The 13,527-nt window shown below is 37.0% G+C and overlaps 2 long non-coding RNA genes across 2 annotated transcripts; both read right to left on the reverse strand.

The window, feature by feature from the left end:
* Window positions 1-2,384: 2,384 nt before the first annotated feature.
* Window positions 2,385-4,387, reverse strand: LOC126884743 (uncharacterized). The gene is made up of 2 exons (XR_007698140.1): window positions 3,181-4,387; window positions 2,385-2,849 (listed from the first exon to the last, which is right to left on the reverse strand). It is a non-coding gene; the product is annotated as an uncharacterized LOC126884743 (long non-coding RNA).
* A 6,604-nt stretch (window positions 4,388-10,991) lies between these two features.
* On the reverse strand, window positions 10,992-12,289 carry LOC126884742 (uncharacterized). The gene is made up of 2 exons (XR_007698139.1): window positions 11,788-12,289; window positions 10,992-11,456 (listed from the first exon to the last, which is right to left on the reverse strand). It is a non-coding gene; the product is annotated as an uncharacterized LOC126884742 (long non-coding RNA).
* Between the last annotated feature and the right edge of the window lie 1,238 nt (window positions 12,290-13,527).

Consider the following 13,527-nt stretch of genomic DNA (forward strand, 5'->3'; position numbering starts at 1 on the left):
TTTTCTCATCTATTTGTATTTTCATTGTAGCTTTCTTATAAATATTATGTATGCGCATTCTATATCGAGAATCTATCCTGCAGTTGTTCATAGCTCTCTCTATTGCCCAAGGTTCTATGGAGTCGAATGCCTTTTCATAATCAACGAAGCCAATGTATAAGTTCAAGTGATATTCATTGGCTTTCTTTATTAGCGTTTTGACTGTAAGAAGATGATCCGCTGTACTGTAACCCTTTCGGAATCCTGGCTGCTCTACCGGTTCATAGCTATCAAGCTTCGACGATAGCCTATTAGTTATTACTCTCATAAACAGTTTGTACATTTGGGACAACAGGGAAATTGGCCTATAGTTCTTCAGATCTCCCCTGTCTTCTTTTTTGAAGAGAATTATTGTCAAGCTTTCTTCCAATCATCTGGGACTTCCCCTTTGTGAAGGCATTCGTTGAAAAGATTTTTCAATTCTTCGAGAATAATTTCACTCCTCTCCTTTAACATTTCGGCAAGTATTTCATCTGGGCCCGGAGCCTTATTGTTCTTTAGTTGTGCCATAGCTTGTTTTATTTCGAAGGATTCTATATTAGGGAGTACTTCTGAGTTCACATTTATTATCTTTTTCTTAAGATTTTCCTTTGCTGTGTTATCTGGGTCTTTGTTTGAGGAATATAAATCACGGTAAAATGTTTGTGTAACTTTTAGGATTTTGTTCTTTTCTCTTGTTTCTTTTCCATCTTTATCTTTTAATGAGAATATTAGAGGCTTTCCTATGTTTGGTCCTAAGCATTTTAGGCCTCAATTCTTTTCTATAATTTTTTCTACCTTGTTTTTATTGTAGATCCTTAAGTCTTCCTTTACTCCCTTCTTTATTTTGTTACGGTCTTTGCTACGGATTTTTTTTTTTTTTTTTTTTTTTTGCATACATTGCCAAGAGAGTGATATCTCTACAAAACGAGCTGTGGGTAAGATTTTTTTTTGAGTAAGTGATAGAGTATTAGAACCTTATAGTTATTGAGTATAATTCTTATCTCAGATAGGACTTTTTCTAATGTTACAGATACTGAGGTATCTTTGGCAATGCAAGTTACCGATGATGTATTAGTTGTGTACATGCAGGTTTTTTTTTGGTATGGAAAAGTGAATTGATTTGGAAAATTGTCGATCCCTATAGGATCAAAATTTTGGCTATGATTTTTTTTTGTGCTGTAACTGGTGATTACCAGAGGCCATGTAAAGGGTCCCGATTTCAACAGTATCAAAGTTGATTCTGATAGTCTAGTTTTTAGTCTTATTTTGTAAGGATACTAACAATAGAATTAGAAAAATGCTTTTACTCCCGTCAGTGGCTCAATATATTCAAGTCCACGCGCCTTTCTGTGTTCACTCACAGTTAGGTGTTGCAATATTATGGATATCATACTCCTTAGGGGCGAAGGTTTAACCAACCACACAAATTTGAGGCCATCCATTTTTTTTTTTTTTTTTTTTTTTTTTTTTTTTTTTTTTTTTTTTTTTTATGTTTTTTTTTTAGGAAGGGGGTGATGTTATGGTCTATTTTCACGCAAAAGCCGACTGCAATTTGCAGCCGTATGTCAGTCAATATTTATAAACTTGCTGTGATCAGCTACCGTACTACAAGAAAATATGAAAATAAATAACTCTGAATTGGTCACTACTAGTTAGACAACCAACAGTACCCTTGATAACACAGCATAATTATCAAACAGTATTTTGGGTGGCATAGTCACTATCACAAGGGTCTGTCATTGACACCGACGCGAAAGGTTTTACTTTTTGGTTGGAGGTCAGGAAGTCAAGTTCACGTGCCAATGTGAGGAAAATTAGGGGTTTTCCTTTGAACGTTTGGAAGGAATAGCGTGAGGGGTCGGATAGTTGTGGAATTGATGTCTGGTGGGTTTTGGTTTTGTTTGTCAATCGGCCGATGTAACGGACTTTTGCTGAGCGGAAGCAAGGGTTAGAAGCGTGTTTTCTATGCCGGTGTGCTAGGGAAATTTTATATTTTCCCGGATAATCACAGCCCTCTTTGAGGTAAGTTAAGATAGATCTCGTTATAATTTAACCCTTTTCATTTTCCTCAATTCAAAGTTGAATCTTACTTCTTTATTTCTTTACTGTCACTTGAAAATTGAGTTTTGATCATAGGACTCTAAGAACGGTGACCTTAACAGTGGTATTCCGGCTTAGCTCAGAAGAAGGCGATATCGTGAGTCGTACCTAAGTACTTAATGCCTAAATATCTTTTATAGTGTTAACCCGGTTGCGCCAATCGGTTTTCCCCAGATACCACTACGTAAAATTACTTACTTCTAACCGATAAATAGGTAAATATCAGAAGTTAAAAGAAATCCTAATCTCATAAAAAAAAAACATTTTATAATACATAATTATTTAAGTTAATATTATTAAATATTTAAATGTAACCAAGGTTGTATTCATACATGTTACGGTATTAAACTCCTTATAGATCTATATAGGCTCACATTGATATTATACTGTATATATATAAAAAAAGAAAAGGAAAAACAAAATAGAAAATGTTATTAAAGTATGAACAACCTTAAATTAAACGAAAAGTGATAATGTTTCAGTCCACTTAGCCGCACGATATTAACATAACCACTGTGTAGAATTTTCTGCGTTGAAAATCCAATACTCCAAAGAAAAAAAGGAAAAATCCTCCTACCTTTCGATTTCTGCTTTCCCTTACTTACATAGCCAAACTTCAGTCGTTAAGCTTGGTATTTAATCATTGTGACTTCACCTTAGGCAGAACCCTATGCCATGCGAAGACTAATATATTTGGGTAGGTATACCTAGGACCTCACACTTGCACCCTACAAATAGTTCATATTTTAAGCAAAAATTTAATTTGCCGACAACATTCTTATTCAAATTTTGATTTTTGTCTACCCGGCCTAATTAATTAAGTCAGAATTTTATTATTATTCAAAATCATCAACCACCGGTTGTTACTGTAAATTTTAAAGTTCTTAACACCAACAAAAAGTGAAAGATAGTATAGGTAAACTACACGCTCTTTTTACGTTCGAATTCTACCACAAAAACAATTAACAAGTGACAGTAAAGAAATAAAGAAGTAAGATTCAACTTTGAATTGAGGAAAATGAAAAGGGTTAAATTATAACGAGATCTATCTTAACTTACCTCAAAGAGGGCTGTGATTATCCGGGAAAATATAAAATTTCCCTAGCACACCGGCATAGAAAACACGCTTCTAACCCTTGCTTCCGCTCAGCAAAAGTCCGTTACATCGGCCGATTGACAAACAAAACCAAAACCCACCAGACATCAATTCCACAACTATCCGACTCCTCACGCTATTCCTTCCAAACGTTCAAAGGAAAACCCCTAATTTTCCTCACATTGGCACGTGAACTTGACTTCCTGACCTCCAACCAAAAAGTAAAACCTTTCGCGTCGGTGTCAATGACAGACCCTTGTGATAGTGACTATGCCACCCAAAATACTGTTTGATAATTATGCTGTGTTATCAAGGGTACTGTTGGTTGTCTAACTAGTAGTGACCAATTCAGAGTTATTTATTTTCATATTTTCTTGTAGTACGGTAGCTGATCACAGCAAGTTTATAAATATTGACTGACATACGGCTGCAAATTGCAGTCGGCTTTTGCGTGAAAATAGACCATAACATCACCCCCTTCCTAAAAAAAAAACATAAAAAAAAAAAAAAAAAAAAAAATGGATGGCCTCAAATTTGTGTGGTTGGTTAAACCTTCGCCCCTAAGGAGTATGATATCCATAATATTGCAACACCTAACTGTGAGTGAACACAGAAAGGCGCGTGGACTTGAATATATTGAGCCACTGACGGGAGTAAAAGCATTTTTCTAATTCTATTGTTAGTATCCTTACAAAATAAGACTAAAAACTAGACTATCAGAATCAACTTTGATACTGTTGAAATCGGGACCCTTTACATGGCCTCTGGTAATCACCAGTTACAGCACAAAAAAAAATCATAGCCAAAATTTTGATCCTATAGGGATCGACAATTTTCCAAATCAATTCACTTTTCCATACCAAAAAAAAACCTGCATGTACACAACTAATACATCATCGGTAACTTGCATTGCCAAAGATACCTCAGTATCTGTAACATTAGAAAAAGTCCTATCTGAGATAAGAATTATACTCAATAACTATAAGGTTCTAATACTCTATCACTTACTCAAAAAAAAATCTTACCCACAGCTCGTTTTGTAGAGATATCACTCTCTTGGCAATGTATGCAAAAAAAAAAAAAAAAAAAAAAATCCGTGACAACGAACACCTATAAAGGAAAAGGTCGTTGCAAAATTGCCTAGAACAAAACTATGTGCTTTAAAGTTTCCTGGAGTTCTATTAAAAAAAAAATATATATGTATACTTACTAAAAAAAACCATATCTAGACAAATCAGTATTACAATTTACCATATAAGATGACTTAAGTTGGAGTTGAAACAGCAGTGATATCTGCTTTCAAATCTTTACTGTGCCAAGTTCCTACGCTAGTACCTTTATCGTCTTTTAACTTGTATACCCAAGGACTGACTTTTTCATAAATTGTTAGGGGTCCGCGAAATTTTGGCGCTAATGATGCTGTGAAGTAACTTGCCGCATCGGACTGTACATAGTTTTTAAGCCACACCTTTTGCCCTACTTCATAAATTACATCTCTACGCCTGAGATCATACCGTTTTTTACTAGTCTGGTAGGCCTTATCCAGCCGCTGGCGAATATCTTTAAATAACTTTGACAATTCATTAGGTCGGTTCGCAGGTTCTGCAACCACGGACTCGTTAGAAACGCCTTGTGAATGATCCTTACCATTAACAATTATTTCCCTGCCAAAATTTGCCAGAAAAGGAGTTACCTTCGTAGTCTCGCTGATGGAAGTGCGAATAGCACACGCTACCTTTTGCAGGTACTGATCCCACTGACGGTGGTTGTCTGCTACATAGGAGCGCAGCATCGTCTTTAAAGTCCTATGCTGACGTTCACAAGCGTTAGCTTGCGGGTGATAATTAGCAGTGCGTATAAGATCAACACCATATGAACCTGTAAAATCCACAAACTCCTTGCTAACGAATTGTTTCCCATTATCGGTCAGCAGCTTCTGGGGCACTCCAAAAAGTAAGAATACGTGATCCTCCAAAATCTTGCAGATGGTTTTCGAATTTGCCGTACGCATAGGTTGGAAAATACAGAATTTGGTAAAGTAATCCTGTACACTCAAAATATAAAGATATCCATTGGTTGATTTGGGAAATGGACCTACTATGTCCACCGACACTAATTCCCATGGTTTCGATACGTCAGGTCTTCCACATAATTGACCAGCTGGAGCCTTTTGTTCGGGTTTACTAGCGATGCAAGTATGACAATTCCTTACGTACTTGCCGACATCACTCTTCATTTTAGGCCAATAAAATTTTGAAGATATTCGATGAAAAGTCTTATGTACACCAGTATGACCAGAAGTTGGATCGTCATGCTGTTTCCGAAGAATATCTTTCCGTTTATCTCTTGGAACCACTAACTTCCAATCGTATTCGAATCCTACAAGTTTCGAATAACGATTCGCCACATACTTATATAATCGACCATCGGCCACTCGCCACAACGGATACTTTAAAGGAGATTCTTCCACTAACGTCTTCTGTTTGACATACCATGGATCCTTAACCTCCGGAATATCATCTTGCGACTGCACTAAATCGACAACGTCAATGCTCGGGACGGCCCTACTTAACATGTCTGGAACGACATTTTCAGCTCCCTTGCGATGTACAATCCTAAAATCAAATTGTTGGAGTCTCAGAATCCACCTGGCTAGTCGCCCAGTTGGTTGTGGTAATTTATATAACCACGTCAAAGAATGATGGTCTGTAACGACGGTAAAAGAATAACCTTCCAAATATGCCCTCAGTTTCTCTATGGACCACACAATCGCCAAACATTCTCTCTCAACGGTAGAGTAATTTCTTTCGGTATGTGACAAGGACCTACTCACATATGCAATTACGTGTTCGCCATCATCTGACAGCTGACTTAAAACCGCTCCGATACCATACGCCGAGGCGTCCGTCTGAAGCTGAAACGGCTTAGAGAAGTTTGGACAACTTAGGATGGGAGCAGATACTAAACAGTCCTTAATCTTACGAAAGGAATCCTCACATTCCTCGGTCCAGTTCCATTTTCTGTTCTTTCGAAGCAAACCCGTAATCGGTGCAACTACTGACGAGAACTGAGGTATGAACCTCCTATACCACGAGGCCGTGCCTATTAGGCGACGAATTTCTGTTATGTTTTTGGGTGTTGGTATTTCCAGAATGGCCCTAACCTTATCCTGATCACAGTGGAGACCTAAATCGTCTACCACATATCCTAAATATTTTAACTCCTTCCGACAAAACGTACACTTGTCCTTAGCCAAGGTCAGACCAGCACCTGACAACCGTTTGAAAACTTTTTCCAGAATTTCGAGATGTCTGTCAAATGTGTCCGTGACTATTATAACGTCATCTAAGTAGACGAAAGCATATGGTTCTAATTCGGGGCCTAACACTCGATCCATTAGTCGCTGAAAAGTAGCGGGGCTATTAGATAAACCGAAAGGCATACGCTTGAATTGGTAATGACCACGACCAGGTACCGAAAAAGCTGTATACTCCTTAGAATCTGCGGCAACAGGAACTTGGAAGAAAGCGCTCTTGACATCCACAGAGCTTATGTATCGGGCGTTTCCTAACTTATCAAGTATTCCAGCAATAAAGGGAATGGGATAAGCGTCCTTCTTCGTAACCTTATTCAGCTGCCTATAATCAACACAGAATCGATACGAGCCTTTTTCTTTTTTCGGAACCATGACAACCGGAAAAGAGAACGCTGATTTAGAAGGTTCAATAATATCTTCTTCAAGCATCGACTTCACTTCCTTATCGATCATTTGTTGAATCGCTGGAGAAACTCTATATGGACGTATTTTGATTGGTTCTGAATTAGTAAGGACTATCTTATGCTCAATAAGAGTAGTTTTCCCTAATGATTTTCCCCCTACGGTCTCGAAGTAATTATCGACCAGCCTGTTCAATCGTGCTGACTGCTCATCAGATAACGTCCTGCTGAGCTTAACACTAGCTATGGGACATACTTGTAAACTTGAAGTCGCACCCTCATCTTGTTCAACATTAAAAGACCAACTCTGGTTCTTGAAATCTGGGACTATTTCCATGGCCAACCAAAAGTCCATACCTAACACCAAGTGATGGGGTAAGTCGGGAATGACATACGCTTTTAAGACCCTAATTCGTCCTTCTAATTGAAATGGTATTTCTACCGTACCACTTACCTCGCAAGCTGCTTCATTGGCAACACGACAAGTACTGATCTCTGTAGCTGAAAGTTTACAACCTAAATTCATTAAAATATCCCAACCGGGACTTCCAAAAACTGTTAAATTTGCTCCCGTATCCAGCAAAGCTCTAAGTTTTACACCTAAAACATCTACGATAAGATGAGGCCTATTGTCGTCTGGCAAACTTGCAAATATATAATCCAAAACCAACCGCATCTGAGTCGAGACGACGGACTTTGATAAACAAACCGATTGCACTGACTTATCAACACAATCTACTACCCTAAGATCACTAGAAGGAGGATCGACCGAGTGGGTAGCTACCTGTACACAATTAAACTCATTAGCCACTGAAAAATTGCTCAGGCTACCAGGGTGACTGCCTACTAACCTGCCAACTCGTTTCCCGAGCACTTAGGACAGTTCGTAATCTTCACATTCGGCTCTTTACATCGATAACAGAAAGGACGTGCTGGCTGGGCACACTGTCTTCGGAAATGACCAATCTTACCACAGTTGTAACATTTACCCCTAGTAACTAAAGTCGTGGGAACCGCACTAACATCTACAGATGAAGATGGACTAGTATTGGTAGTTGACGCTGTGACATTTACCTCTGCTCCAGAATTTGAAGTAGTACCCGTAAACGAAGGACCTACTGGACCACTTTGAGAATTCGTATTGCAATATCCGCCGTTGGAACGTCTTGAATTATTAATGGCAGAGACCCTTAAGTTCGGTCGCCTATACTCTAATCCTGGTTCGACAGAATTACGAGGATTAACAGGTGGAGTACGATATTCCTGCGCATTTGCATGTGCCTCCTCAATTTCTCTACCGACATAAATCAGGGTATCTATGGTATTAACCGGTTTTCCAGCCAAACCTAATTGAATATATGGCAACATACGGTTCTTAATGTGTCTGACCCTCGAAATCTCGTCTGGTTTAGTAGCCAATTTGTTATAGAGTCCTTCCATATATGCAACATAGATAACTACGTTTTCTCCCGTAGCCTGGGTACGATGTCTCAAAATCTCTAAAATTTTCTCCTCGTAATTACTAGGCAAGAAGGTGTTCCTCAAAACTTGTTGAAATTCTCTATAGCTCGAAATTTTGCTCCTGGCGAAACGATACCATATATTTACGTCGCCGTTCAGTAATTCCGACACACTATTTAACATTTGAGTTTCAGAAATATTCCTCGAAATTCGCATTTCCTCAAGACGATCAAGGAAGTCTGTTACACTAGAAGTCGCGTCAAAACTTAACTTCCATTTACCCACATCTACAAATTTATCGGGTACCTTTATTTCTGAATTTTTAGCCATACATTTATCGGACACCTCATTTGGATGTGTCGAATAACCTAAATTATTCCTTGAAATATTTTGTCCAAAATGTGATGAATTACCTACGTTAGTAGTGAAAGCTGTGTTAAGATTTGGATAATTATCAGGAGTGTAAAAATTTTTCGGCTGAGTCGTATTACCCCCTAAATTATTATAATTATTATTTAGTTGAGAAACAAAGCCTGAAAAATTATTTAAATCTGAAGGAACGTTACCAGAAGGTGTAGGATAAAAATTGTTACCGCTACTACCGGAATATTGACTTACTAAATTATTATTGGGAAAATTATAATCCGGATTTGTCCTATGCATGTTAGGTACCTCCGCGTAGCTTGTTCTTAACGATTGAGCGATATCCTCCGCAAAAGTAACATGGTTTGTATTATTTGGAATAATGTTTGAAGAAATGGGAGTATTCCCAAAATTTCCAGGAATATTATTTGTACCAAGATACTGATTATTATTTGATTCAAGAATATGATTAGTACTAGGTATAGTCCTATTAGTAAATCTATTAAAAGCTGGCATTGTAGAAACATTGTTACTATCCAACGAAGGATTAATTATCGGACCAGGAATATTAACACTAGGTCTAAAAAAGTCATTATCAGCATTGTGACCGTAATCATTACTTGTAACAACAACGTTATTAATAGTAGGAACCTGCTGAGCTGAACTTGTAGTAGTATTATTTGTATTAGTTTTTAAACTAGGTTTTGAACTAGACGAAATATTTTTAAAAAGAGGGTCAAATTCCTGTAATGTTCGTTTGGGCATCCAATTTCTTGACCAAGTCGCTGAAGGAGTCGTATTACAATTTTGGGTATAATTTAAAGCTAACTTATTAGGATTATTCGTTTCTGTACCATATACTGTTTCTCCTATCGCCGATGATCTATGTAAAAGGTCTGCCAATTCGTCTGTACTCGCATCCAATAAGCTGGAAGATGACGTAGGGTCATCTTGACCGACAGCTTCTAATGTACCACCTGTAACTAGTGTCTCTAAATTAACTACTAAGTCCTTCATTAAATCCATCATGTTCCGTTTCTCATCTCTAAGCTCTAAAGGAGCACAAATATTTTCCACTCTTCTACTAACATGAAGTAACCTGGTGTTAATCCTAGCATATTCAGATCTAACGTTATTAATATCGAATTGTTCTAAGTCCCCTACTATTTCCTGAATTTTACCGGAACAAATACCTAATTCCGATACGGGATCGAATTCCACCGTTCTGGGTTTAATTCTTCCTAAAATCTCTGCTTTTATAGCACTCCGTAGTAAATTGCGCTTAGTCTCTACCTTACCGTCTCCAATGTCATAGCCTCTACTTGTGAGTTCATAAGTTAACTCGTCGCTACGTAACCTATAAATATCCATTTTGGGTAAACAGTCCGAGCCACAAATTACTTTACAACAATAAAAAAATAATAAAAAAAAAAGAAGAAGAAAATTTATTTATATTTCCTCACCCCCTTCAAAAAAATATAAAGGACCAGCAGTAAAAGCAAAATTAGTAAACCCATAAAACTGTTTTTACTGTAGGAAACTGTAAAACTGTAGGGAAATTTAAAATAATTACCCATATAAGTCGTTACTTAAGTCAAAATTGGATTATCAAGCAAAATCAATCATATTCTAAGTGGAAATGTATAAAGCACAATACCGTACTAAAGAATTCTTACTAACTAATATTTTGACACCACAACAACTAATTTAAGTGTGTAGACTCTTAAATTAAGACTCGATACAATATAAATATGATAATATCACTGTGATATGTAAATAGTGATAAATAATACTGGATTATTTAGAATATATTAATGGTACATACTAAATGAATAAATGAAATATGAATAAAATTAAATTATTTTGGTAAATTCTATGCATAAGTTATGGTGCACACTGTATAAAAAATCACGTTTGGGCGCCACTTGTTACGGTCTTTGCTACCGCTGCGCTGGTTAAATAAAAAAAATATAAAAAAAAAATTGAAAATTGAGTTTTGATCATAGGACTCTAAGAACGGTGACCTTAACAGTGGTATTCCGGCTTAGCTCAGAAGAAGGCGATATCGTGAGTCGTACCTAAGTACTTAATGCCTAAATATCTTTTATAGTGTTAACCCGGTTGCGCCAATCGGTTTTCCCCAGATACCACTACGTAAAATTACTTACTTCTAACCGATAAATAGGTAAATATCAGAAGTTAAAAGAAATCCTAATCTCATAAAAAAAAAACATTTTATAATACATAATTATTTAAGTTAATATTATTAAATATTTAAATGTAACCAAGGTTGTATTCATACATGTTACGGTATTAAACTCCTTATAGATCTATATAGGCTCACATTGATATTATACTGTATATATATAAAAAAAGAAAAGGAAAAACAAAATAGAAAATGTTATTAAAGTATGAACAACCTTAAATTAAACGAAAAGTGATAATGTTTCAGTCCACTTAGCCGCACGGTATTAACATAACCACTGTGTAGAATTTTCTGCGTTGAAAATCCAATACTCCAAAGAAAAAAAGGAAAAATCCTCCTACCTTTCGATTTCTGCTTTCCCTTACTTACATAGCCAAACTTCAGTCGTTAAGCTTGGTATTTAATCATTGTGACTTCACCTTAGGCAGAACCCTATGCCATGCGAAGACTAATATATTTGGGTAGGTATACCTAGGACCTCACACTTGCACCCTACAAATAGTTCATATTTTAAGCAAAAATTTAATTTGCCGACAACATTCTTATTCAAATTTTGATTTTTGTCTACCCGGCCTAATTAATTAAGTCAGAATTTTATTATTATTCAAAATCATCAACCACCGGTTGTTACTGTAAATTTTAAAGTTCTTAACACCAACAAAAAGTGAAAGATAGTATAGGTAAACTACACGCTCTTTTTACGTTCGAATTCTACCACAAAAACAATTAACAAGTGACAGTAAAGAAATAAAGAAGTAAGATTCAACTTTGAATTGAGGAAAATGAAAAGGGTTAAATTATAACGAGATCTATCTTAACTTACCTCAAAGAGGGCTGTGATTATCCGGGAAAATATAAAATTTCCCTAGCACACCGGCATAGAAAACACGCTTCTAACCCTTGCTTCCGCTCAGCAAAAGTCCGTTACATCGGCCGATTGACAAACAAAACCAAAACCCACCAGACATCAATTCCACAACTATCCGACCCCTCACGCTATTCCTTCCAAACGTTCAAAGGAAAACCCCTAATTTTCCTCACATTGGCACGTGAACTTGACTTCCTGACCTCCAACCAAAAAGTAAAACCTTTCGCGTCGGTGTCAATGACAGACCCTTGTGATAGTGACTATGCCACCCAAAATACTGTTTGATAATTATGCTGTGTTATCAAGGGTACTGTTGGTTGTCTAACTAGTAGTGACCAATTCAGAGTTATTTATTTTCATATTTTCTTGTAGTACGGTAGCTGATCACAGCAAGTTTATAAATATTGACTGACATACGGCTGCAAATTGCAGTCGGCTTTTGCGTGAAAATAGACCATAACAATTTGTTTATTCAATTCTTTGAAACCGTCTGTGTTTCGTTTTCCTTCGCTTAGAAATAGGCGTCTATTTCTAAGCGCCTATTTCCATAATACCGTGGAACCCGCTTATTACAATACAGGTTAACGGAATATCCCGGTTTAATGAATAGAAATTTTAGGTCCCAAAACGTTTTTACTAAGCACATCTTCTTCTTAACGTGCCCTATCAAGTCCCCTTGACGTTGGCGATTAACATGGCGAAACTGTCTCTGTCTCGAGCTATTCTAAATAGGTCTTCTGCTTTCTTTATTCCTGTCCACTCCCGGATATTCTTCAACCAAGAGGCCTGCTTTCTACCAATTCCTCTGCGTCCTGCGTCCTTCGATTTTACCCATCATAATAAGTTGAAGAATATTATACCGGTCTCCCCTTACTACGTGTCCAAAATAGGCCATCTTTCTATATTTGATGTTATCAAGCAGCTCACGGGTAGCATTTGCTCTCTTAAGGACTGCCACATTTGTCAGCATAGCCGTCCATGGTATTTTTAGAATACGTCTGTGCAGCCACATTTCAAAGGCCTCCAAACGGTTAATGGTGGATATTTTTAATGTCCATGCTTCGACACCATACAAGAGGACTGACCAAATGTAGCATTTAATCATGCGCTTTCGAAGTTGAAGTTGCAAGGTATCATTACAGAAGAATGACCTCATTTTTAAAAATGTCGTGCGGGCTATCTCGATTCTACATTTTATCTCTTTATCTGGATCTAGTTGTTCAGTAATATGGCAACCAAGATATTTAAAACTGGGTACTCTTTGAATCATATGACCATCAACATATAACCGTGAATCTTGATGGGCCAAACGGCTAAATACCATGTACTTTGTTTTTGAACAGTTTATATTTCGGCCAAACTCTCTTCCCACTCTGTCAATGGCATTTAAAAGGTGTTGTAATCCATTCATATCATCACTTAAAATAACTGTATCGTCTGCATATCTGATTGTATTTATCAGAATTCCATTAACCTTCACACCCCATTCCAAATTATGCAGCGCTTCCTTAAATATTCTATCTGAATACAAATTGAACAACAGTGGGGACAGTATACAACCCTGTCTGACGCCTCTTTGTATTTTGCATATTTCTGTTGATTTTCCATTTATGCAAGCTGTCGCTGTTTGACGCCAGTATAATTATACTAAGCACATATGATCGGTTATTAGAATATCCCTGTTATAGGAATACT

The sequence above is a fragment of the Diabrotica virgifera genome, chromosome 5 (assembly GCF_917563875.1).
Source record: "Diabrotica virgifera virgifera chromosome 5, PGI_DIABVI_V3a".
NCBI lineage: Eukaryota > Metazoa > Arthropoda > Insecta > Coleoptera > Chrysomelidae > Diabrotica > Diabrotica virgifera.